Raw genomic sequence first — 27301 nt, 5'->3', positions numbered from 1 at the left:
CCATTTTCCTAAAATACAGATTTTTTAAAATAAATTCTCAACATTCAATCTGGCTAACACTTCTAGCATTAATGCTGAAGAATGAATACAACACACTAAAATATGTGCCCTAAGTCATACTTTGCAATCAACAACTGGCCAATTAAAAGAACAGAAAGAGAATCTAAAAGTTTCCTCTAAGAGCACTTTCAAAACTTGCTCAAAATAAGCAACTCCAGGGATTCCATTTCCCACTATTCATATTTGACTCTGATCATACTATTATATATGATCTTCGTGAGATTTTGCTCTATCACTCTGAAGTCTTCAAATTATTGTGTGTATATGTTTTGTCTTTCCACTTACATTGTTTATTTCTACTTCTATCTTTCTACATCCTAAACAGTTCAGAGCTCAATGCATAGGCAGAAAAATGTCACTGATAAATTCTTTAAAATATTTTCAAATTTAAAGAAATACCAATTTTTATGAAAGCCACCAAAAACAAACAGCAGAGATATACTGCCTACTAGTATCTTTCATAACATTTCATGATGAAAATTTCAAACCTTCAGAAAAACTCAAAGAAGTGTACAAAGAACATTCACATAGCCATCACTAAGACTTTAAAATTAATGCTTTCTTCTATTTGTTTTCAGTTCAGTGGCTCAGTCGTGTCCGACTCTCCGCGACCCCACAAATCACAGCACGCCAGGCCTCCCTGTCCATCACCAACTCCCGGAGTTCACTCAAACTCATATCCACAGAGTCGGTGATGCCATCCAGCCATCTCATTCTCGGTCGTCCCCTTCTCCTCCTGCCCCCAATCCCTCCCAGCATCAGACTCTTTTCCAGTCAACTCGTCGCGTGAGGTGGCCAAAGTATTGCAGTTTCAGCCTCAGCATCAGTCCTTCCAATGAACACCCAGGATTGATCTCCTTTAGAATGGACTGGTTGGATCTCCTTGCAGTCCAAGGGACCCTCAAGAGTCTTCTCCAACACCACAGTTCAAAAGCATCAATTCTTCAGCGATCCGCTTTCTTCACAGTCCAACTCTCACATCCATATATGATCATGGGAAAAACCATAGCCTTGACTAGACGGACCTTTGTTGGCAAAGTAATGTCTCTGCTTTTTAATATACTATCAAGGTTGGTCATAACTTTCCTTCCAAGGAGTAAGCGTCTTTTAATTTCATGGCTGCAATCAGCATCGGCAGTGATTTTGGAGCCCCAAAAAATAAAGTCTGTTTTACCCACGTCTATTGGGAAAGGTTGGGGGCGGGAGGAGAAGGGGACGACGGAGAATGAGATGGCTGGATGGCATCACCGACTCGATGGACATGAGTTTGAGTGAACTCCGGGAGTTGGTGATGGACAGGGAGGCCTGGCGTGCTGTGATTCATGGGGTCGCGGAGAGTCGGACACGACTGAGCGACTGAACTGAACTGAACTGATTAACTAATCTTAATTTCTGAAGCACTTCAAAAAAGTTACAGCTATCAGTAAACTTCCCTCACATATACCCATATATACTTCAAACTGCCTACCATTAACTATAATAAAGTATTTAGTACAATTTTTCTTTTAAAAAAAATTCATGCAAACTACAATAGATATGTACGGGTACACTAATTATTCAATGAGTTTTGATGAATGCACAAACTCAAGTAATTCAAATCCCTAACAGGACACTACCATCACCCTAGCAAGTTCCCACATGCTTTTTCTTACTTAATTTTTGTCCCCAGCAGCCATGCTTCCATTTCTAAGCCCTGTCAATCTTTTTTTCCCCAACAATAATTATCTTCGTCCTTTCCCGGCCCCAATACACAACAAATATTTGCCTGTTTTTAGTACACTGTATTAGGAATCATACATTATGTCCTGTTTCATTTAAGACTACATTCACTCAGAATGTTTCAAAGTTTAGTACAAATTGCTTCAGGTACCAAAACTTTTCTCCTTCAACTGTTAGTAATACTCTGTGATGCAAATAAAGCACAGTTTACCTATTCTTTTGCTGATACCCAAACTATTTCCAAGTTTAGGGGTCGGCCCCAGTATTCCACAGAGTTTATACCCAGAATCTGGTACTCAACCCCTGAGGTTCTTTCCTTTCTTAGACTTCCTCCCTCTTCCTCCTGCTGGGCTCCACTACTACTCTGCAGCTGCTGTGGTAGTTCTCAACTATCTGATTCCTCAAGCCAGTTTAAAACTGCAAACCACCCAAGAGGAGCCTGCTCTCAGGCAGAACACCATCAACTTGGGAAACTCACCCAAGGCCACCCCAAACCAGTTTCTATTTGTTCGCTCTACAATGTTCTCATACTTCTTTTCATTTGTTGTCCAGAGATGGTTGTCACTACTTGTGGGACGATTTGTCTGACAGGAGCCACTACTCCATTTTTGGTAATTCTAAACACCTACTATTCCTAAAAGCACACATATTCAAAACTGCAACTGACATAACCCCCTTTCCCATGTTCATCTCTCTCAAGACCCTGACTGAGTCAGTCCCTTTGAACCAAAGGAGCTCAACTAAACCAGAAAGAGAGGCCTCTGGGAGCTGGATCCTGTAATTTTGTACACAAACCAATACAAGTCCCAAGTTCATCCCAAGATGTGTATGTGAAACATACTCAAACAGGCAAAGGTTTTGAGAACTGAAGATAGGAGCCATTGTCAGGGTCCCACACTAAGCCTGAGGTGCACACGTGAGGAGATTCAAAGCAGCAGAATAAAGGCTTTGAATACTGAACTCACAGTGGAACCACTGTCCATGACACAGGAAGTTCAGTCTGGACCTGTCTGGTTTCAAACAGAATAAAAATAATCTCCTGAGAGGATACGAGAAAAAAGTTACTCAACATACAAAGAATCAAGAAAATCTAATTCTCAAAGAAAAACGCAGTAACAGATGTCAATCTCAAGATGCTCTAGATGTGAGAATGAATTATCAAAGATAAGGCAGTTATTTTAATAGTCCATTCTCCATAGAGTAAGGGTAGGCACTTGAAATGCCTAGTAGAAAATATAAAAAGAACCAAATGGAAACTTTATAACTGAAAAATCAAGGGAAAAGTGATTTGACGAGGAAGTAAGTGTACACAAAGGAGAGCAAACACTGAATAAGAGAATAACATAAATAGATGAGAATAAAAGTCTAATTTTAATAAAAGAAAATTCTCCTGACAGTCTGTATCTTTAGCTCATAACTGCAGTGGAGGGGAGAAAAAACCTAGAGACCTCTAGTAAAGATGCTTTCAAAATGTCAGTCATTCGTGCCCAACTCCTTGGGACCCCATAGCCTGTAGCCCACCATGTTTCTCTTGTCTATGGGATTCTCCAGGCAAGAATACTGGAGTGGGTTGCCATTTCCTTCTCCAGGGGATCTTCCTGACCCAGGGATCCAACTCAAGTCTCCTGCATTGGCAGGTGGATTCTTTACTGTCGGAGTCACCAGGGAAACTGATAAAGATGCTTTAATCCTTATTTTTCTATCTCCTCCTGAGGTGCTGTGAAAGCACTCATGATTCACCTCTGAAGAATATTCAAATTCTATAAAATTTGTATGACATAGATTAAAAGAAAACTCAACTACAAATGAGGGGGGTTGGTTCAAGTACAGGCCCTACCAAAACCTAAGGGATTAGCATCCCTTCTCTAACATTTTGGTCCTCATTTTACAAATGAATAACGACAACTTAAGCTTTGTAATGTAGTCCCATGATCTAATTTTAGGAACTTTCTGAGGGTCATCCCAGTTTCCCCAGATCTTAATTTTTTTTTAAGTTGTTTCAAACTAGTTTACTTAGGGGTTCCATTTTCACTCCTCAATAGATTGCATGTATTTCTCATATGCTTCTTCATTCACTCACCTAGTTCTGAAGGGTTACTGAGTGTCATCCTGCTTAACTAACCACCTTCATAATAAGATTTGTTGATAAGTCCTGGATTTTCTGCTGGAGCTTTATTAATTTCAGTTACTTTTCCTGACAGAGGAGAACAGAGTTCACTAGCAGCTTTCACACTTTCCAAAGCACCAGACTCCTTATCTGTTCAATTTTGCCCCAACTTCAGGTAGATTACAGTAAACAACATCTCCCAAATATCTCCCAAAAGCTTCCCGTGCAAAATTGCTATTTCCTACTGTTCCAACACTGTTTTCTGTTGTTATCCATTTATGTTTTTCTGTGAATTTGCGCACCAACCACAGAGGTGGGCAGGTGTGCAGCACCCACCCGCAGCCCCCCGGGGAGGGCGCTTTGGGTGCTGAGATGGCAAGCGGCTGCAGACAGCAGCCCACATGCTCTGCACCACTTCAAGCGCCATGTTCGCAGGGGTCCTGAAGTTTCTCATTGCTCTAATTACTTGTTTCTGGCAGACAAGGAGAATCTTTAAATCAGGTAGCTGTTATCAGCAAGGTACAGAACACTGTCAACAGACATGCAATGCTAACCAAAGGTTTGTCAGTTTCTAGTAGATTCATGAGGGGAAAAAAAAAGTTTTTAAGGTGGCAATTGACTCTACAGTCTATTTTTATTTAAACCAATATATCAAAACAGTATCATCTCTTGAAATCCAAGCAAGACTAAGATTTCACTTAAAAAACAAAAACAACTCTTCAAAATCCAGCGTACATTTTGTATTTACAGCATGTCTGAATTATAACTAGTCATTTTTTCAAGTGCTCGACAGTTACACATCATTAGTGGCTACCACACTACCCAGGGAAGCTGCAGACGTGGGGGTAGGAGGGCAGGGGAAGGGGAGGTAAGAGCAAACAAGGCCAAGGTGTCTCGATGAGTTATCTGTCTGCCTTATACACACACACAATATACCACTGATGGTTATGAGACCTGTTCTGATACAGGCAGAAGGACAAATCAGAGAAAGCCTGGTTTTGACATAAATTTCCACCCCTACTACAGGTAGAACTTCAATAAAAGGGGGAAAAAAGTAGACAAATTTCAAAATAAATGAATTAACTATTTATTTCTATGAAAAACCACTGCTGATTCTATCCTACTTGCAACTGAGGGGAGAAAGTGTACAAGAAATACATTAAAAGACTTTATGAAACAAAAACATTCCTCCATCAAATGAATTAAAAGATTGGTGAAGGAAACACAAACTGTGTTTAAAAAGTACACAATATTCAATTTAGATACTTCACTATGATACTAAGCTTCTGAAATTTCAGGCAAAATATCAAATCCCCCCTTCCAATGAAAACAATAATTTGCCCTGTCTGCCAGAAACAAGTGAAAGCCGCTCAGTCCTGTCCGACTCTTTGTGACCCCATGGACTATAGAGTCCTTGGAATTTTCCAGGCCAGAACACGGGTGGGTAGCCTTTCCCTTCTTCAGGGGATCTTCCTAACCCAGGGGTTAAACCCAGGTCTCCCGCATTGCAGGCAGATTCTTTACCAGCTGAGCCACAAGGGAAGCCAGAAAATAACAAAAAGCTTAAGAAAATTTGCAAATGCAAATATAATTTTTTTAAAAGGCCTCTACAACAATTTCATTCCTTAACTGTCCCTCATGTAATACAAAAGGCACCACACAACCTCTGTGAGAACCCAGAGATCCACTCCAATTCCATCATGCCACAGTCCCTATCATTTCCATCTCAGAACAGAAATACAGACACGTTCTCTAAAAGAGAGGAAAAAACTGTGGGAAAAGATTTGGTTCAGACTTCAGGCTTTACAATTTATTATCTGAGCCATTATGAACAGGAAAAATGGTTTCCTCATCTATAAAACAGAGATGGTAACAGTCTCACAGTAACACACATATTTAAATATCTTATCTTTCAGAACACTCAGTCATCTTTCCATTGTTGGTCTGATTTTAATTTACATTTTCTTATGTGTCAAAAAACTGTAAGCTAATCAAATTGTCTTGGTGTGTCCTACATATTTAAAATATATCTCTGTGATTTGTTCTAAACTCATAAACCCCTACATTTAGTCATTTTTTTAAAATATCAGTTTACAATGAACTCACATGATTCCACTAAAATATAACTGGAAATGAATGTCAAGTGAGATGGTCTTTTACATAGAGTAAGTAGGTAGAAAAATAAGAACATTAGCATCTTTTTCAAAAATCAGATCCTCCTGACAGGAGGAAAGAGTAAACATAGCATAGGAGAAAAAATAGACATTGTGAAGAAATTCCGTTTAAAAGAATCAGGAGAAAAATCAAAAGATATGACTGAAATTAACTAGCTTGCAGAAAAGGACAGAACGTGAAGAAGAAAACAAACAGTATCTGTTAAATTTGGCAGCTTCTGTCTTTTGCCTCTCAAACTTCAGTATGTTAGTTTTTCTTTGGAACAAAAAACTAAAACTCAAATGTTTTTAAAAAGCAATATTATCCCCTGGAAAGGTGGATGGATTGATGAAAAAAAGCAAGGAAAAGAAGATTCCAAATGGCTTCAATACATCCATGAAATATGGTTTGTAGTTTCTAATTTGGCTGTATTGCTAGTATTAGACCAGGAGCCCAATTCTAATCAGGAGATGCAGGTTTGATCTCTAGATACGGAAGATCTCTGGGAGAAGAAATTGGCAATCCACTCCCATATTCTTGCCTGAAGAATCCCATGGACAGGAGCCTAGTGGGCTACTGTCCAAAGGATCGCAAAAAGTCAGACAAGACTGAGTAAGCAAAGCACAGCAGAGCCCAATCCTAATGTGTCAGATCCTATTAAGACAAATTTAACATAGTATGGAGAAGGAAATGGTAACCCACTCCAGTATTCTTGCCTGGAAAATCCCATGGATGGAGGAGCTTGGTAGGCTACAGTTCATGGGGTCGCAGAGAGTCGGACACGACTGAGCGACGTCACTTTCACTTTCTAACATAGTATAGTCAGTATGAGAAGCTGGAAAAACTTAAAAATAAAGCCAAAAAATAATCAATGACAGAACACCTTTTAACATTATTCCATTAAATATTCATCCCTTTATGTGGGTGTAAGTCCTTGCTCACTTTATTTTGGGTTCCCTGAGACATAAAGAGACATATTTTATTTTTGGTTGCACGGTGCCTCATACTAAGAAATTGTAGAACAGAGGCCAAGATTATATGACATATGAAGATCAATTTTTAAATTGCTACTCACCATAACAAGTTTAACTATTCCACAATAACAAGTCAACTACTACATTTAATATAAGAATTAAATCCATGTAAGAATCTACACTTTTCTTTGCCTTCTAAATGATACCACAATCACTCAGGTTTCATTTTGGTCAGTAATATCAGCCTCACATCACACAACAAACATCTAATAATGGTAAAGATGAAGGCATTCAGTTAAACCCAACTCCAGGGACCTTCCCTGGTAGTCCAGTGGTTAAGATTTTGCCTTCCAATGCAGGGGTGCATCCCTGGTTGGGGAGATAATACCCCAGATATCATGCGGTCAAAAACCCAAAATATAAAACAGAATAGTGTAACAATAGTATAACAAATTCAATAAAGAGTTTAAAAATGGTTCATATCAAAAAGAATCTTATTAAAAAACCATACAATTCCAATGCGCATGTGCTCTGCTTTTTTGAGTTTATCATTTGTTTTGCTTTTACGGAAAATAAACCATACGTTTTTCAAAGGGATACCTGCTCAGACATATGCAAAAGCACAGACTCCGCTGAAAGAAACTCAGCCTGTAGTTATTATTTTCAGTTCCATCCATTCAAAGGGGAAGAAAAAACAAATCCACAAAACTAAGAGAGTTTTTCACTGTAACTCTTTTACTATTGATTTGAAAATTAGTTCTTCAGGGACATAAATTCTCTACCAAAATAAAATGAATACCTCACACAATCCTGTCTATATGGCAGCACCATTCATTCTTCACATTTAGTAATACCACTTCAAAATCACGATAGTGGATGAAAATAATAGTGAACTTTTCTACAGTGAACAGAACAAATTATTTCATAGGTGATATTCTTGAGAAGTGGAGAATAAAAAGGAACAGATCGTTAGCACCTCAATATGCACCACACTGCTCTTGGGAGTCCCTTCTCAAAAGGGTTACAACTCTGGGGTCTTATCCTCACTTGAGCAAGTCATAATTTACTTTTATCAATTATCTTAGGATAATCAAGTTCTAGGAGAAGAGATGTTAACAAAATACAGTAGGGCAATTTATGAAGGAGATTAATTAATTTACACTGAGAAATGTAGTTCCAAGTAGACTAGAATATCCACTGACACAACAGTCAACGGGCACTGGTAGTGCCGAGGCCACAAGCCCTGACCATTGTTTTCCTTAGGAAGTAGGCACCTTCTTACTGCAAACACCTGAAGGTCATCTCTGGCCACAGTTAGGTCAGCAGAAAGTACTAAGGAGCTGATGTCTTGCCCTTTCCAAAGCATAACTCCACCAATAAGGAATGGAGTCACTGGACAAATTGCCCCTTTCGTGACCACTGAGTGGAAGAACTAAGGGGCATATTCTACACTGGCTTCCAAAGGTCCCAACAAGACATGGTCCCAATTGCCTACAACATTAACCTGTATCCTGTACTGGTCTCCTTATCTTCCTTTTCTTATTTCCTCACAGGAACTTTCTGGGTTCAGATTTCAAATAAAATGGTTAAAATCAAGAGTCAGATTCTACAGAAATCAAACCTGACAACTGGTCAGTGAGGTTCTGTTCTTAGTAGGAAAATCTTGTTAAACCAAATTAAGTTTTAGAAGCTGTGGGATGACTGGAGAATTAGAAAAAGAGAGAAAAGAGAAGGCCTAAAGGGACTGGTCGACAAAATGGATAGTCTTTTATTGAAAATGAGAATTTATCTTTGGAAGAGTTCAAAGGAAAAAGCGTACAAACTGCTCTAAAGCATGTAAGATGCAAATGAGAACTAAATTGAGACACCATTTTTCAACTATGAGATAAAATATGTATATATCCAAAAGGTTCTGACTACATACTGTTTACAAGTTGGAAAACAGGCACCCTCACACATTACTGGAAAAAACAGAGAATGGCATAAAGCCTAAGAAAGAGAATTTGGCAAGCTATCTCAAAATTACATGAACATTTACGCTCATACCTAAAACTTTCATTCATGAAACAGCTAAGCTACATCTAGGTAATGAACTCAGTGATTATAAAACAGAGGACTAATTCTATACACTACTATAAGGTGGTCTCCAAAACATTCTGTTGACTTCTATACAAAACATTTAAGTTGACTTCTGAGCATTTTTGATAGGACTCTGGTCTCTAATAGCTTCCCTGCTTTGTGACATGACAGGGTGTTACTGAGCTCGTCTTCTACTTTTACATACAAAACAAAACATATGTGTGTGTGTGTGTCTATACATCCACGTACACATTCACATACACAGACTCACACAGGTTTATTTATATTTTTAAAAATAGCAACCGAGCTAAACTTGGTTACCTTTAAGGAGAAGAAACTAAGTACATACTTCATTTTGAAGTAATATCAGTGTTTTACATAAAACTATAAACAAGATTAAATCAGTATTCTTAAATCCTAAGAATTAAAAATAAAATGAAACAAATGGACCTGATTCTGACCAAGTTGGTGGAAAATCATATAAGTGGATTTCCTTTGAATGTAAACTCCAGTGGGACATGGGCAAAAGAAAAAAAAATTAAAAACTGCAGTTTTCAGTGATCATATTGGTGGCAATGGTTTAAATATATATTTATAAATATAAAAATTATACTATGTACAATATTTTATTTACATATTTATATCTTACACACTTTATAGTTTTAATGTTTGACACATGCTAAATACAGAGAGGCCTGGTGTGCTGTGATTCATGGGGTCGCAAAGAGTCGGACACAACTGAGCGACTGAACTGAACTGAAATACATAGATAGCATTATACTAATATGTAATATAAATATACAAAAGAAACAAGTTTACGAAAATACCATGAGAAGAAGACATTTTCAGCATGAGAAAGGATGGAAATATTGAAATCAAAGAATTCAAGCTTGAAAAATTAAAATCCAATATTTTTATGAGATTTATCACAGACACACCAGATAGATATCCAGAATACAACAAATGCCCTCAGCACAAAACTGTGGCTCTACATACTGCTTCTCACTAAAAGGAACTGGACTTTCTGGAGACACGGCTGAGTTGAGGACTGAGGAAGGACACGGAGAAGATGAGCTCAGGAACACCCTGTCACATAACAAAGCAGGGAAGCTGCCATCAAAAATGCTCAGAATTCAACCTAAAAAGGCTCCCTAGGCTAAGACAATCTGAGTATCCTAAGGATAAAAACTACAATGCAGTAAAAAATTAGATTATTTAAATTCACAAGCTCAGAGAGACACTTTTTGTAAAAGTTCTTTCTGGTCTACTTTCCCCAGCATTCTAGAAAACAGCACTTTAAATACTGGTAGATAAACTTATGTACAAAACAGGAATAGAGCAACAGATATAGAAAACTGGTAAATAAGGGGAAGAATCAAGAATTTGGTATGCCATTTCTGTGCAAACTGTGCCACAGAGTAACCAAATACCTAATGAGGGAAGTTTCTTTCTATAGAAATATTACAGATAATAAATAATGAGAGATGATCTAGGTAATGACCATCAGTGGTCACAAACAGGGACAAATAAATATTATATGCCTCTCCTTAAATTACTTAGTAACCCCTACAACATGTTCTGTCACCCTCAGTTCAGTTGCTGAGTCATGTCCAACACTTTGCGACTCCATGGACTGCAGCACTCCAGGATTCCCTGTCCATCACCAGCTCCCAGAATTTGCTCCAACTCATGTCCATCAAGTCAGTGATGCCATCCAACCATCTCATCCTCTGTCGTCCCCTTCTCCTTCTGCCTTCAATCTTTCCCAGCATCAGGGTCTTTTCCAATGAGTCAGCTGTTCGCATCAGGTGGCCAAAGTATTACAGCTTCAGCATCAGTCCTTCTAATGAATACTCAGGACTGATTTCCTTTAGGATTGACTGGTTTGATCTCCTTGCATTCTCGCTGTACTTGTTACTTTCTTTCCTGTGACAGTTTTTGGCTGTTGTAAGGGTTAGGGGGTTGGTTTCTTTGGTTTTGGGGTAGTGTAAGGTGATGACAGTAATTTCTTAATATCACCATATAGCCTTTTAATTTGAACTTTTACAGACTGACAACAAAATTCATATATTACATTTGGTTGCTACTTACAGCTTATGCTTCACTATGTACGGCTTCTGTCACCCTACACCCATCCCCAAATAACGCAGAAAAAACCTGAATTAATCTTTTAAATCTAACTACTGATTTTTTTTAATTCAAGGGAAAGAGAGGCATAAAGACAATCAAGACAAACGTATTAGAAGGATATAAAGAGGTAAAGCATAAGCCATACATAAAAATGACTTAAAAATGATTTCAGGGATTTTTCAAAAAATTGGCAAATGTGCCTGAGATAACTGAATTTAAAATACAGTCTACAAGCTGCTTCCCAAACAAAACAACACACAGGCTATGTGAGAGGTACATTACAAACTCACTTGAAGGTAGGCACTTACAAGAGAGAACCAGTAGCATCACAATTGGCTCTCAGACATCCAACAGGTCTATGCAACTTATTTCTTGGGGGAGACATGTCACAAATAGGTAAGACTCCAACAACCAAGAAAAACGCACAGGTTTCAAAAGTGAACTTCAAACAAAACAGTTAGTTACTCAAAATGCTTGATGAGGTGTTTATGTGAGAAACTGTAGTGCTCCAGAGGAAACAGCAGATTTAATGACAGTTAATGAATCACCCAAGTACCATAAAGAACCCATAAATATTTCATATACGAATGAAGGACCATGTCATCCTTCGTGCTAGGTAGAGACAGAACAAAAATCCTTTTTTCCCCAACATTCCCCATTACCTACTGAGGGGAAGGAGAATGGGAGAAGGGAGATTGGAGATAGGGAGAGGTCATTTTCTCATCAGCAGTAAGAATATAGAAGATAGTTTAGGCAGAGGAATTCTAACACACTGACAAGTCCATCTTTAAAATGAATCATTTCCTAGAAATATTTTCACAGATAACTTTTGTATTGCTCTCGCTCATTCTGGTTCTAGTTAATTTTTAGTACTTTTTATTTCAGACAGATGCATCTATAATTTCCCACCAAGTTCCATAAAAATTAATCAGTTTCTATAGCTCCCTAATTTGATATTTAAAATGAAAATTTGATTAAATAAAAATAATTTAAAGTTTTGTTAATGCACTATACAAAACATTGTTGTAAGACATTAATTCTTAAAAAAAAAGTAAAAATTCATAGTTTATTCTATTTCCTGATCCCCCAAATACAGTGCCATACCACTTACGTTAGGAATTACTTTTTGTAAGGTAAAAATCACTCTGATTTCTAAGTAACAGTGATGAGATCACTTAGCCTAACTAGAATGAACATTAGAAATTTAGTCCAATGCTATCACCTAATTTTTTAAGAGTGCTTCTGCCAAAAGTCACACAAGACATATGCAGTAGAGAGCGAATCCCAATTCCCAGTCTAGTGGTCTTTTGCTATATCACACAGTGGATAGTTTTCATTCCAAGGAGAAAAGATTCTAAACGATCTTGTTAAATAAATAAGAATGGTTCTCCTGATAATTATCCACTTACTAAAGACAGGTAAAATTTTAGCCATTTAACTGCCCATTAACTATAAATATCACAAGAAATGTGATATGACTATTTCAGTAAGATGATGGACAAAAACACAAGAGCTATTATTGCCACTGTAACTTCATTTTGACAACCACAGCAAAGACAATGGAAATCTTCAAATCAAGTGTTCTGCCTTAAAAAAAAAAATAATAAACAGTATTTTCTAAGTACCTTAAATTACGTATTTTTAAAAATAGTTCTTCAGTTTGGGAACATACGAATTTTGTCAAATTGTGAAAAACTTAAAAATTCTTCACAGGTTCTTAAAAATAAGAGAATAATAAAAAGAACAATTAAGACAATCTCTGACAAAAGAAAAAGGAGAAATTCTTACCATTGGCAGTGCATTGATGTGGGGATGTACAACTGAGTATCTGGTACCGCCAATCACAAGTTGCTGATGCTGAGGAAAAAGGAAAGTAAAATATTCAGTGCATCCTAAAACACATTCTGCTGAAAAGATTTCTCATTCCAAATTTTACAGGAAGGAAATACTATCTCTATGTCTTTAAGGCCCCCACCAGAGAGTATCTTTCTCTCCCTAAGCAACTGTTGTCATCAACAGCAGCGACTTTTGAGCATGTAGTACACAGCAGGCACTGAATCATTACAACATTTCTAAAAAGTTGACACAATGAACAAAATGAGGCTCAAAAGAGATGACTTTGCATAAAGGAGGCATTCACCACCATTCAACTAAACTCACGCAAATATTACCACTACTGGGCCCAGTACGGCAGGTTCATAATCTACCATCACGAGCCATGAAAAACAGTATAAACTTATATGTTACATATGCTGTTTAATGTCGGAAAGAAATACATGACTGGATTTGAAGCAATTTCAATCAAAATGTACTAAACTGGAAATCTCTTCAGACTTTCTATTCTACAGGGCTTACCCAGTCTTCTCAATTGCTGGGGCACAGCACATTATTTTTCAAGACCATTTTCTGCAAATGCACAGTGGTTTTTCACACACCCTTTCAGAGTGGCGGCTTTTGGGTGGGACACTGACCAGTGCAGCTCCCACCATGGGCAAGCAGAGCGCACCTTTCTGTAAAAGTACAAGTTGATGCTACATGAAGGCATGCAAGAGATTTTCTTCATACATCAAAAAGTGTGAAGTCAGTAACACTAAAAAGATAACCTGGCAAATACACCAAATATGTACAGAAAAAATGCAATCCCTTGAAATGTGCTCCTCTCTGATTTTATCTTCAATTGACTGGAACCCTCATTTTGCTGGCCAAGGCCACACTAAATAACTTAAGTGCTATTATACAACTTTCAGGTAGCTGAGTTGTAAGAAGATCTAGGAATTAAAATAATATTTATTAAACACACCACATACTTATAAGTGAAATTATAGACGGTTATATCAACATATGATATTTCACCAGGTTCTTGTGCTTCAAGACAGGTAAGTGAGACCCAAGGCTTTCTGGCACAAAACACTGAGCTACTCAGGAGATCTTTACTAACACCTATTGGGAAAATGTTCTGTAGACATCGTGATTGAATCCAAACAAAAACTAGATTACTGCTAGGTTCTGTCTACCTCAGTGTCATTTATTACGGACATCAATTATTTTACAACTTTTCATGAATTTTTGAGCTCTAAGATATGTAGACTGGCATACATTCATTCTAGTTATTTATAAATAACTAATATATGCTATTGAACTTCATTCAACATTCTAGATCCTTAACAGTAAGGTTCATCAGTCCTAACAGTGAAATAAGTACTACACGTCAAATGTGTTTCTTGAGAATCTCTAATTTTTTCATCCGCCTTCTAAAATGATTAGATCAGGGAAGGTGGAAAGCTTATTCTAACTGTTTAAGCACCTGCCCCACCATTTTCTTGTTTCCTATTCTTGTTCATATTTTTGATATTCTGTTTCTTTGTAGGAATCTCCACATTTTTAGTCTATTTTATGGGGTTTGGTTAAAACTGAATAATATAATCCACAAATCTATATAATAAAACACAAGTAAACTTAGAGTAATAAGCCTAAATACATGGCAATTTTCAGAAATGGAATGAGTGAATGGGCATGCCACTGTTGCTCTGCAGAACTCCCAACCCTTTGAACACCATTATGGACCATATGTTATACATGACTCTCTGACACCACAGCCAAGTGAACCCCAGTATCAAATATTAAAAACATTTAATTTTTAAAATCTAAAATGAGCATATATTGAGTAACTGAGCACTGTACTTCAATGGAGAGCTTTCAATACTAGGATGTGTACACACCCAACACACACAAACTCACACACAGGTATGTACCTTTGGGAAATACTAAATCAGATTATTCCTGTTGCCAGTCTTTACTTCCCCCTCCCTGGTTCTCTCCTCTTAATTTTTTTGAGGTGAGTCCTCTCATCACGCTCACAGAGGTCTCTAATCTCAGTTTTCTCTGAATATATTTTCTCTTACTTCTTTTCTTCATTCATTCATTCATTGAGCGTTTTATCGGGTGACAGCTCCTCATGGGAAAAGCCCACAAGAGTGATTTAATATTGACAGGATTAAATATCTGATTCTAGGAGTTGAAGGGTAAATAAATCTATGGAAAATGGTGTATTAACAGGTATCTTAGTTCCTCAACCAGGAGTCTAACCTACGCCCCCTGCAGTGGAAGCCACAGAGTCCTAACCACTGGACCACCAAGGAATTCCCAGAAACTTTTAAAAATTATACGTAGGGCTATATTTTGGTTTCTGCATTAATATTTTACTGGTCGATTCATTTTGAAAGCAATTCTCCAGTATTCAGTCTTCTTTATGGTCCAACTCTCGATCTGTACATGACTACATAGTTTGGCTATATGGACCTTTGTCAGCAAACTGATGTCACTACTTTTTAATACATTGTGTAGGTTTGTCATAGCTTTCCTTCTGAGCAGCAAGCATCTTTTCATTGATGCTTTCAAATTGTGGTGCTGGCCAAGACTCTTCGGAGTCCCCTGGAGATAAACCCAGTCAATCCTAAGGGAAATCAACACTGAATATTCATTGGGAGGACTGATGCTTGAAGCTGAAGCTCCAATACTTTGGCCATCAGATGCGAAGAGCCAATTCACTGGAAAATAACCCGATGCTGGCAAAGATTGAAGGCAGGAGGAGAAGGGGGTGACAGAAGATGAGACGGTTGGATGTCATCATCGACTCAACAGACATGAGTTTGAGCAAACTCCAGGAGACAGTGACGGATAGGGAAGCCTAGTGTGCTGCAGTTCATGGGGTTAAAAAGAGCTGGACACGACTGAGGAACTGAACAACAACAAAGGTGACTTAAGGTAATCCAATAGGATAAGTATGTATTAAAACCACCTGTACTAAAGCAATTCAATTGGCCAAAAGAAAACAAAACCAATATGGATCCTCAACCCCTGCCTTTATAATCTCACTTGCTCACCCTCCTCTACTCTCACTGCAGCAGATCACCCTCCCTGCTTTCAGTATTGTTCGGCTGCCATGACACTGCCCATTGCTTTGTCAGAAATGTCCTTCTACTATGGTTTTGCCCACAAACCTAGCCCATCTCTCTCAAGTTTCAGCCCAAATCAGCTTCCTCCCTTGATTACACACTCACTGCTTGAGAGAAATGTGTGTTTCCCTTACCACAACGCTGAACTGCCTCATGCTCTCCCCATGCCTCCCCTATCAGGCTTCCCCAGGCCAGGGACTGATCTGCTCATCTTGCTATCCCACCACAGAACTAAGAACAATGCCTTGAGCATACAGTTTGTGGGATACATATGATGATAAAATCACATAGTATCTATACGTGCAGGAATCAGTTCAGTTCAGTTCAGTTGCTCATTCGTGTCCGACTCTCTGCGACCCCATGAATCACAGCACGCCAGGCCTCCCTGTCCATCACCAACTCCCGGAGTTCACTCAAACTAATGTCCACAGAGTCAGAATAGGTACATACATATTTGCGAATAAAACAGTAGAACTGAATTACAATACAAATCACAATGGCAAGGAAGAATTCAACTGTGAGTTTTGTTTTGTTTTGTTTTTAATACTTAGTAGAGCCTGGCTATACCAATAATTTTAGTATCACTTCCAAGAAAGCCAATAAAGGTTGATCTTTTGCCATTAAAATAAAAAAACTATGATAAGCCACATCATAAAATCTGTAAAACTATCAAGTACTTAGAGTACTACATAAACAACCCATTTGCTTCACTTTGTGTGATGAAATAAATGTTTGCAGACTTTAATTTCAACTATAAACAAAAGCTGTGCTTTTAGAATCTAAATTTCAGAACATTTTACCTAGAATAAATGAAGTATTAATCTCAGAATAAGCTTTCAGTATAGAAACAGACACTGCTGATTCAGCAGACATCACTATACATAATCAGGATTTTTTTAAGATGAAAAATCCTATAAAAAACCAGCATAACAGTATATTTTGACTGATCTTCAAACATACTACCCTGCAATCTCTCCAGAGGCAAATTTCTTTGATTTATAAATCTCTTTTAAAAGCTAATGGATTATGAACCTTCTCCCTACAAAAAGTAAAAAAAAAAAAAAATTTTTTTTTGCTTATAATTCATAGCAGTGACATAATGTAGAAACCAGTAACTAGTAACAAAGGCAAGAATGAGTAGCTGGTATCTTTAAGAATTAAAAGTTACAAATGAATTTTTTAAATTTGGAGAACTGCAGGGAAATTATCTCAAGAATTAAGAGAAAAATATATCAATCCTACCATAATCAATCTTCTTAGAAAGATTTTTGTTAAATGAACTTCTGGACAACAGAAAAGTCACAGATAAAGTTCAAATTAAACTGCTTAGCACAAGACTGAAAGCACAATAAATAATGGTGATTACCTCCAACTAGAACTTTTTAAAAAGGAATATATTTGTAAATCTAAGAGTTTCAACTTAATCTTCTCAATTACACTGATCCATTTCACACAAAATGACTTTGTTAGCTGCCTCCTTCAACATGGCAGTCTCAAATAACACACTATTCATTCTTCAAAGCTCTAAAGCATTATTATGTCCCTCACTCTCCTCACCCTATTCTCATTTCTCAGGGACTCACCTCTTCTGGGCAGCCAAAAGAGGAAGTTAGTGAAAAGGGGGAAGGAGCTGTGGTAGAGGATTATCTTAAGAAAACTGACCCTGAGACCAGGCCCAAAGGCAGGGCAGTTAGGCCAAACACAACGTACCCATCACTGCCTCTGATTTCCACTTCGCTTTGTTATTTAAGAGATTGAGGGGAAAAGAATTTTATTATGATCCTAAATTTTTTAAAAATAAGAAATATGCAGGACCACAAATGCAAATAAAAATATAAACATGCACTGGTGTCTAGCCATTCAACTATTACTTCAGTTAGGTTAGTTTCACTGGCAGTATCACATGTGATTCAATTTTATATTAAATTTATTTTTTAAAAAAACCCGCTATTGGACGGAAGACAAAAAATACTCAAGGGCCCCAAAATTTGCCTGTCAGGAAGTAAGCAATCCATTTAAAGACAATAAAAACAACAGACGCATACTAAGCCACAGAGATTTTTAAATTAAAGCTTTGTTTGGGCAGTTCCGAGTGCTATTAAAAGTAAAGTTTATTTTTAGGCACTAACATCCACTCATCAAAAGCTTTCAGTCCACTAACTTTCAATGTAGACAATCTAAATATGAGAAAAGTCTCAGAATCAAATGTAAGCTCTGATGCTAGAGAGGTGATACAAAAATGTATGAATAAATACAGTATTATTACCTTTTTAAAAACTGAGTACATCAACATTATGTACTGTAACTAATTTCTTTTCCTTAAAAAAAAAAAGGTCACTAAATTAATAGTGCAACTGTAACTTAAGATGCCTTAGAAATATGACAGATCTGACATTGTTTTCTTTAAAAAAGCTGATAGCAGCTAAATCATTTTTTTTTAAATAGCTTAAGGGGAAGAAACAAGTAAAAGGTAAATGGAGACAATAAAATAGCATAAGGATCTAAGAAATAAAGAGACTGAAAAAAATTAAACTTTCCCTATTGGCTACACAAGTAGGTGTGTGACATGGAACTAGTTAGAAGTAAAAAACTGACATAATTCCTAGATCTGATTAGATTTCTTACTCTTCCCAAGGGGTGAATATTTGATTCAAGATGCCAAAGAATCTGAATAGGTAATTACGCTAGACAACACAAAAATCATTCTGCTGAACAATCCATTCCCAGCAGAAACGAAACAGCTCTGCCAGGGAGGTTGGGTCTTGGATTAACTCTGTCCACAGAAATACCTTTCCAGATTCTAACTTGTGACACAGAGGGTCTTTCACTTGGATTTAATTGGTCTAGGATAGAATCTGCACATCTGCTGAATTTAAAAGCTCCTACAGGTGATTCCAATGGGCACTGAGGACCACTGGACTATGTGGCAGGAAAGGGCAGGATGGGGAACTTCACTAGCCAAATTATTCACCTATGCAGGGAGACGGAGGGGGAAGGCACAGAGGGATTCACATCTTTCGATAATATTAGCACTGCAAAATGAATCCTCTCATTCTAAGAACAAGAGTAGGAAACATACCGTATTGAGTAAAAGTTTTATTAATTTGACTTTAAGATTAACAAAAGAAACAAAAGATGAATGATAAACTCAGTTCTTCTCCCCCAAAATGAATTAGAAAATCAAGGACAATAATAATGAGGACATCTCAGAGAGAAAAAACACACAGACCACAAAACAGGAATTACTGTTTTAAAAAGGTACATTCATACCTTTTAAGCAAAATCTGGATTATCACTCGACATGGAAATTACTACAGTGGAATATGATATGGTGTTTTAAGTGTGTCCTGCCCAATTCCTTCCAACTCTCAGCCTTCAAGTATGCTATCAGGACCACAATAACCTCTGTGGCATCTATGCACAAATTAGACTCCAGCAGGACAAATTAGGTAAAAAGAGAAGCCATATTACAGTACCAAGGGTTAAGAGCCTAAACTATGGAAACACACAGCTCTGAAACGACTGCCAAAAGACCCAAGACGAGGTACCTAACGCCTCAGTGCCTCAGTTTCCTTACTGCCCGTAATATAAACTGTAGTGAGAGCTGACTACCTTAATGTTTACAAACTGCTAAAGAGTGCCTGGCACAGAATTCAAATAATTTAAAAGAACACATGTAAGTAAAAAGGAGGCCTTTCCTCTGAGAAGAAGACAGTTCCACCAGCTCATCGGATCCTTAGAGTGGTTCTGGGGATGTCTGTAGGATACCAGGGAAATGGCTTGGCCGAGTGTGGCCTGAATGTCAGCACCTACTTGTTCCCTTGGCTGTGAACTTCTGTGCAGGACACCAACTGTCCATTCATATTCTGCTGTGCTGTGTGCTATAGGCTGTAGAGTCCAGCTTTGTCTTCTGTGAGCTGATACAAGAGCTTTATATATATGCACACACAAAAGAGAGTAATCGTGGATAAAAGTTCACATGAACATGACATTTACCTTGACCAATGTGACCATACAGAGTGATAATGAACACACAGTGAAGCAGGGCCTCTCAATCACACTCCAAAACTAAGTCTTTAACTTTCAGTTTGTAACAGAAAGGAAAATGCTTAACTTTTTAAAAAATTGAGAACATGCCAGCAGATAATTACTAAAATGACAATTGTCATTCTGAAGTACTCTAGACACAAAAAGAAAAAATATATTTATATTTAATTAGATGTGAGGTTCAGAAATTTAAAATATTACATTTTTGTCACAAAGATTCAGAAGAGTCACTCTTGTGTCTTAACAGTATTTATTTCCCTACATACGGAAAAGCTTAAGAACTCATTGCTTTGACTTTGTATTTTTAAAATTGGTATAAGCTAGACAGGACCAACAAATGCTTTGCCTTCAGTAAGCTAAAACAAATTGCTCATTCAACTACCATGTTTCTATCAGAATGGCAGTCACAAATACACCTCTTTAAGAATTCAAGGTTGTCCTGTCTTTCAAACATAGTTCATTCTGAGTATATTATAAATTGGTGGTGCTTTAGTTAGTCACTAAGTCGTGTCCAACTCTTGAATATTATAGATTACATATATATAATTCCAAAAAATGCCTAATCCTCATCTGATGTTGGTTTGCCAAACTGCTTTCAACTTCAACAGACTTAAAACATTTAAACCAGCAAATACACTGTGTTATCTGCATATTTCACTCTGGACACACAGACATAGGAAGAGGGACACAAAGACACACTCTTCCACACTCACCCACTCTTAATGGAAGGATCATGAAAAGAAAGAAGACCACCTTTCTTATGTAACTCAATATATTTAGTTCAATACAAAACATTACTCCTCTCCCTACCCACCACCCAAATTACAATACAACAACAGTGCAGACTACATGAATACAGTGGCTCCATCTGACTTTTCAATGGCTGTCATGCAATGGTATAGAGGCTGACACTATGGCCAGCAAGTAAGTATTTTGGGTTTTGCAGGCCACATAGTCTCTATCACAACCACTCAACTCTGCTATTACAGTACAAAGCTGCCACAGACAATACAGAAATGAATGACTATATTTCTGTTTACACTAAAACTTTACTCAAAATATACAACCAAAAAAAAGACTACAGGCAAGATTTTTGGGCCCTGAAGTAATGCCCAAGACCAGCCAAACCTCTACCAATTGAGGACAGAGCATAACACTTGTAGGTTAAACAAAATTTTTAAAACACTTTGTAATCAAAAAGTAAAAGAACAAGCAAAAATAAATTATTCAAGTATTCTCCACTAAAATTATGTAACCATTCTACAGAAAGGAAATTTTCCAAGGCATTCAAACCCATCTTATATGGAACTAGACACAGTAATAAAAAAGTTCAATTAGAAAGGAAGAGTACTAAAACTCCAGTATTTCTCTGACATTTTCAGACCTAAAAGGCAGTGAAGGCAGAATGGAAAGAACACAAGATTTCTACACTTGCTCCTTAAAAACACAAGTCTTTCACATCATATCCAAATAGTCGCGAGCAAATCTTCGGTGTCCTCATTTGCAGAATGGGGTGATTCTACAAGGCTACACTCTGCAGAGATGGCTAGCTTTACACCAAGTATGAACATAGAGCTTGGGTTACTATAAGGAAAAAAAAATAACACCATGATTTAAAAACAATCAATCCTATTAAACCCTTAAAGATGTTTATGCTTTCACACAGAAATAATACTAATAAATATCAGCTACTTGTAACTGCTTATAGAGTTCAAAAGAATAGTTAGTATTTAAAGTTAAGAACAGTCTAAAGGGGTGGTCCTAAGATGCCGGAGGAATAGGACAGGGAGACCACTTTCTCCCCCACAAATTCATCAAAAGATCATTTGAGTGCTGAGCATGAACAGTCTAGCATGGAAAGATTAAAAACTTAGGTTCTAAGTAAAAAAAAAAAAAAAAGCTGTTGATGACTTTGAGATTATAAAAATAGCAATGAGAAGTATTTTTTAAAAAAAGCCAAACAAGAAGGAACAATGAAGGCACAGAAATAGCAAAGTAGTCCTGGAAATGAACCCTCCTGGCCAGAGACAATGGAGCAAGACATCTTGACCATAAGTTTCACCAACACTAGCTAATGTTCACCAAGTAGTGGGTGACGAGAAATGAGTTATTTTGCATATTTTTAATTAAGAGAAAATGATATTGTATTTCAGTTTCTGACATGGTTAATGACAAATGAACACCAAAAAACACTTCTATAATGTGAATTAAACAGTTACGGCAAAGGATGTTTTCACATTTTCTAACAATCTTAAATCATAATTCACATATAAATCTGAGGAAAAAAAGTAAACTGTGCAATTATCTTTTGAAAAACAAGTTCATAAAACTATCCACAAACAGAATAATATTTAAAACAAATATCAATTTTCTTATCTTCTCCCACTTCTCTAATATCAAAGCAACTAAAAACTCCATCAACAACAAAGGATCTGAATGCAATAAATGGACTCTCTCCATCAGTGAAACATTAATCACCCAAGAAAATGCAAATTAAGATGAAAGACTGATGCTCCTTCAGGAGACCAGGAGGCAATGCAATTTAAAGTCCATGTTCATCCCTGAACCCAAGTTAAATGGCAGTTTGCTTTCTGGGTTTTCTTTTGTTTGTTTGCTTGCTTTTAACTGGTTGTTAAGATGAGATGTATCTTGCAATAGACAACAGAACTGTGAAAAACTGAAGGGGGGGTGGGGGGGAGGGGGAGGGCAGAGAAAGAAGGGGAAGATGTTAAAAGTTAGTCTTTGACCAACTGTGGAACAAAACTCACTAACATACATCAGTAAATAAAAATCCTTGCCCTCACAAAGTTCAAATTCCAGCAGAATTTAAAATCAAGTGTTATGTAAAAGGTGATAAATGCTACGAAAAATGAAAAAGGGAATTCCCTGGTGGTCCAGGGGTTAGAAATCTGCCCTCCCACTTCAGGGGGCACACGTTCAATCCTCAGTTGGAGAACTAAGATCTCACATGCCGTGGTGCGGCAAATAAAAAGCAAATAAAATAAATTAAAAAGCAAGCAAACAACAACAAAAATTTTTTTAAAAAATAAAACTGAAAAAAATGCAAGTAGGGTAAGAAAAATCAGGACTTTTCACAGGGAAGGGAGGTGCTGACGCCCACGATGCAGTAGAAGTAGGACGGTCAGAACTGGTTTGTATTTCGATTGAGAGCCGGTGAGATCCTCAGGAAGCTACTTATGTTTGTTCTGTATTCGGAAAATCATGTATGACGATGTGCCTTATCTTGATGGTGTCAGCTTAGTGTTAGAAAGAGAACCTCATATCCACAAACTATAAATGACCTTCATGTTTCAATTACTAATTTTTTTCTCTGTCTGAAATACCTGTTCTTACCTACATTTACTATGTATTATGAAGCTCTAAATCCTAGGATACTAGGTGTCACAAATGACAGGTTTACGTATATATTTAGCATTATATAATATTATGAAAGCCATCACAGAAGTCATCAAATGCAAAAGAGAAACTTCATAATTGTTGCCCAGACTCTGTTCAAATTATTTTTCATACAAGCATTCTTACAAAGTTAATATCAAAGAACTTCAAACTTTCTCAAGACACCAGATACTAAAAAATGGAAAAAGGCCACTTAAATGGAATGCCTGATCACTTAAATCCTACTACACTTTAGATAATAGACTCAATTTTTTAATATCCACCAAATGCTTATATTGTGCCTAGCACTACACACACTTAACTACCCATCATCACCTTAAAATACTTTAGTTAAAAAGAACTAAACACAACTATGTATATAGACCAACATGTACTCAAATGCCTAAGGGTCTCTGGTCTTAGCCTTCCTCCCACTGTGTTCCATATTCTTTATTAGTGCAACAATAAACTCAACTATAAAATCCTGGAAATAAAATCAGAGTTATCTCTATAACTTGTACCTACTGTCATTTCTAAAACACAATTCTAGATCGCAAGGATGGGGGTGGTAGTGGTGGCAAGATTTGTGGAAGTCAGACTATGGTAACAAAATCTCACTTCTTCCGCAGAAGACGGGAAATAAGCCAGAAATTGTTTAAAGAATATTTTGAGGAAAACCAAAGAGGATGAAAATCTGTCGTGTGTGATTGTTCTACGGCCTTTTGATCTCAAGTCAAGGCTAACCAATCAGATGAAAAGAAACTACCCTGATGATTCAGACTAGAGGAAATCATAAGACCTAAGCAGACCACAGCTGTAACCTGTTCACTCAAAGGCCACAGGACCGGGAAGCCCATCAGGGTAGTAGCAGGCCAGATGTGTCAGCAGAACATGCAATCCAGAAGCTGCTGTCTTTGTGCTTCCTCCTACCACCACCACATGACTGCTCAGGTACAAGGGTACAAGAACTCACAGGAGGCTGTGGAAGCCACCCTGGCTTGGAAACCTTAAGTTGGAACCAACATCCTCTTTTAAGAGTCTCATGGGTATAGCTTCCAGGGGACCCAACCCATCAAGGGGCACACTCAGTTTGAAGAATGTACTACTTCCTCCTACCAGGTAGTCACTCCCACTCCAGATCAGGGACCACTGTGCCAGACCCCACACTGGCCACCTCATGTGAAAAGTTGACTCACTGGAAAAGACTCTGATGCTGGGAGGGATTGGGGGCGGGAAGAGAAGGGGACGACAGAGAATGAGATGGCTGGATGGCATCACCGACTCGATGGACATGAGTTTGCATGAACTCCGGGAGTTGGTGATGGACAGGGAGGCCTGGCGTGCTGTGATTCAGGGGGTCGCGGAGAGTTGGACACGACTGAGCGACTGAACTGACTGACTGACACTGGTAATACCTCTGACATTCTGCCTTTATGTGCCACATGAAACATGGTTGAAAATTAAACCAAGGTCATTTATCCACAGAAAGAGAAAGGTTTGGTGAACCTTTTCCTCAAAACACACTTGGGTCCTTCTCCCTACTCTGCCTCTAGGATGTCAATGGTCTTGGGCCTGTAACTTAAGCTTCTATGGACTAATTTACCTTCTATGCAAGCAATGACTGGGCTGAACTGTGAAATTGTCTGGAATCTTTAAAAAAAATAAACTAGGCTCACTGAAATACAGACTCTCAAAGGAAAGAAGGAAATACCTTCTGAGTTCTAAGAAATAAAGGCAACACAGATATAAAAACTAACAAGCTAAAAAAATATCTTATAGGGAATTCCCTGGTGGTCCAGTGGTTAGGACTCAGCATTTTCACTGCCATGGGCCCAGACAGGGAACTAAGATTTCATAAGCTGCCCACAAGGTGCAGCCTCCCAATTTTTTATTTTATAATTTTAAACTAAAAAATAATAGCACAGAATGTTTGTTTTGATGATATGAAGGTTAAAGCAAAGCAATGTAGTTATACAGTTCACAAACTGAGGTCCAGAGGTTCAGTATCTCTTACTAGAAGTAACAAAATAAATATTAAATTCTGCATTGCTTGCGTACTCAGTATCATTTAAATCTCAAAACAAGCTTGTACAGTAGGTATTACTATCTCTGTTTAAGAAACAAGCTAACTGGGGCTCAAAGGAATTATTAGACCAAGAACAACACTAATAAGAGAAAGAATACGGTACGTCAGGTGCTGGGTCTCTTATCAACTTCCTCTCTAGGTCTCTCGAGTCCTTTGGCAAAGTCTTTGCTTCCAAAGAGTTTTCTTATTCCAACATAACAAAGAATTTGTAATGAGAGTATCACTTTACTTAAGGGGAAATCTATATCCATACTCTTACTGCTGTAGGTAGGATGGAATCAATACATAACGGATCTCGGGTATCCCCACCAGGGGACAGTATAAGTACACTCACGAATAAACACAACTTTTTTGCCAGCCACACCTACCCAATTTTCCAAATACTTTTGACCTAGAGTATTTTGTACAACTAACTAGTTCTTCAAATGCCATGTAAAAAAAAACAGGGGTTGGGGAGGGCAGCCATCAAGGCAAGGGAGGAGGCTAGGGAAGCGCCGCTTTCCTGAAAACAAAAAACAGACACAGCATTTCCTTCTGCTGTTTTTATTTAACAGGATGCCTCCTGAAGCAGTAGCCATTTTTCACTGAGGCAATCAGTCTGATGGAATTCCTTTCACTGGGGACAATGGGATAAAAAAAGAAAGCAACTTCTTTCCTATTTTTTTTTTAATTTGTTTAAAATAGTACTTTCAGTAACTTAAAGCCAACTGGACATCATTCACTCCTATATGTCCCCAAAGCACTGACAACTTACTATGAAAAAGAAGTGAAAGTGTTAGCCGTTCGGTCGTGTCCGACTCTATGCAACCCAAAGGACTGTAGCCTGCCAGGCTCCTCCGTCCATGGAGTTCTCCAGGTAAGAATACTGCAGTGGATAGTCATTCCCTTCTCCAGGGGATCTTCCCGATCCAGGGATCTAACCTGGGTTTCCTGCATTGCAACAGGTGGACTCCTTACAGTCTGAGCCACTATATAAACTTAATTCATCTCCCACCCCAAACTTGTTCCTCTTCTCATATTCTCTAGTATGGCTCTATCCTCCAGTCACTCAAGCAAGAAATATGGCTCCTTCTCCTCCCTCATCTCCTATAGCTTACCCAATCAGCAAACACCATTACTTTCTATCACTAGGGTGTTATTTCACAAACATGTTTTCAGTTCCCCAAATCTCCCGCATCCTCCTGACTTTAGGTGAGGTATATCCTCCAGCTAAACTTTAGATCACCCACCTAAGTTCTACCACCATTGTGGATACTTATTTGATATGTCTATCTCCTTTCAATAGACGGTACTGCTGCTGCTGCTAAGTCACTTCAGTCGTGTCCGACTCTGTGTGACCCCATAGATGGAAGCCCACCAGGCTCCCCCGTCCCTGGGATTCTCCAGGCAAGAACACTGGAGTGAGCTGCCATTTCCTTCTCCAATGTGTGAAAGTGAAAAGTGAAAGTGAAGTCGCTCAGTCTTGTCCGACCCTTAGCGACCCCACGCACTGCAGCCTACCAGGATCCTCCATCCATGCGATTTTCTAGGCAAGAGTACTGGAGTGGCTTGTCATTGCCTTCTCCGCAATAGATGGTACATAGCTTGAAAAATG

General features: G+C 37.9%; 1 protein-coding gene and 1 pseudogene across 6 annotated transcripts in view; both read right to left on the bottom strand.

The window, feature by feature from the left end:
• Positions 1-27301, bottom strand: part of TBL1XR1 (TBL1X/Y related 1) — a 183913-nt gene that overhangs the window by 72617 nt on the left and 83995 nt on the right. For 4 of the 6 annotated variants that reach the window (XM_088839002.1, XM_088839000.1, XM_088839015.1 and 1 more), the window contains exon 2: positions 13012-13080. The gene's annotated coding sequence lies outside the window, so the exon portion shown is untranslated. Of the gene's footprint in view, positions 1-13011; positions 13081-13578; positions 13734-27301 lie in introns of those variants that run through there. The other 2 variants (XM_088839012.1, XM_088839004.1) reach the window with 1 other exon arrangement.
• Positions 1265-9538, bottom strand: LOC148778818 (glycine cleavage system H protein, mitochondrial pseudogene; annotated as a pseudogene).

Source organism: Moschus berezovskii, chromosome 1, assembly GCF_049115385.1.
Source record: "Moschus berezovskii isolate FMDL1 chromosome 1, NW_MosBer_1.0, whole genome shotgun sequence".
Lineage (NCBI taxonomy): Eukaryota > Metazoa > Chordata > Mammalia > Artiodactyla > Moschidae > Moschus > Moschus berezovskii.
This window is presented reverse-complemented; position numbering and strand designations above follow the sequence as displayed.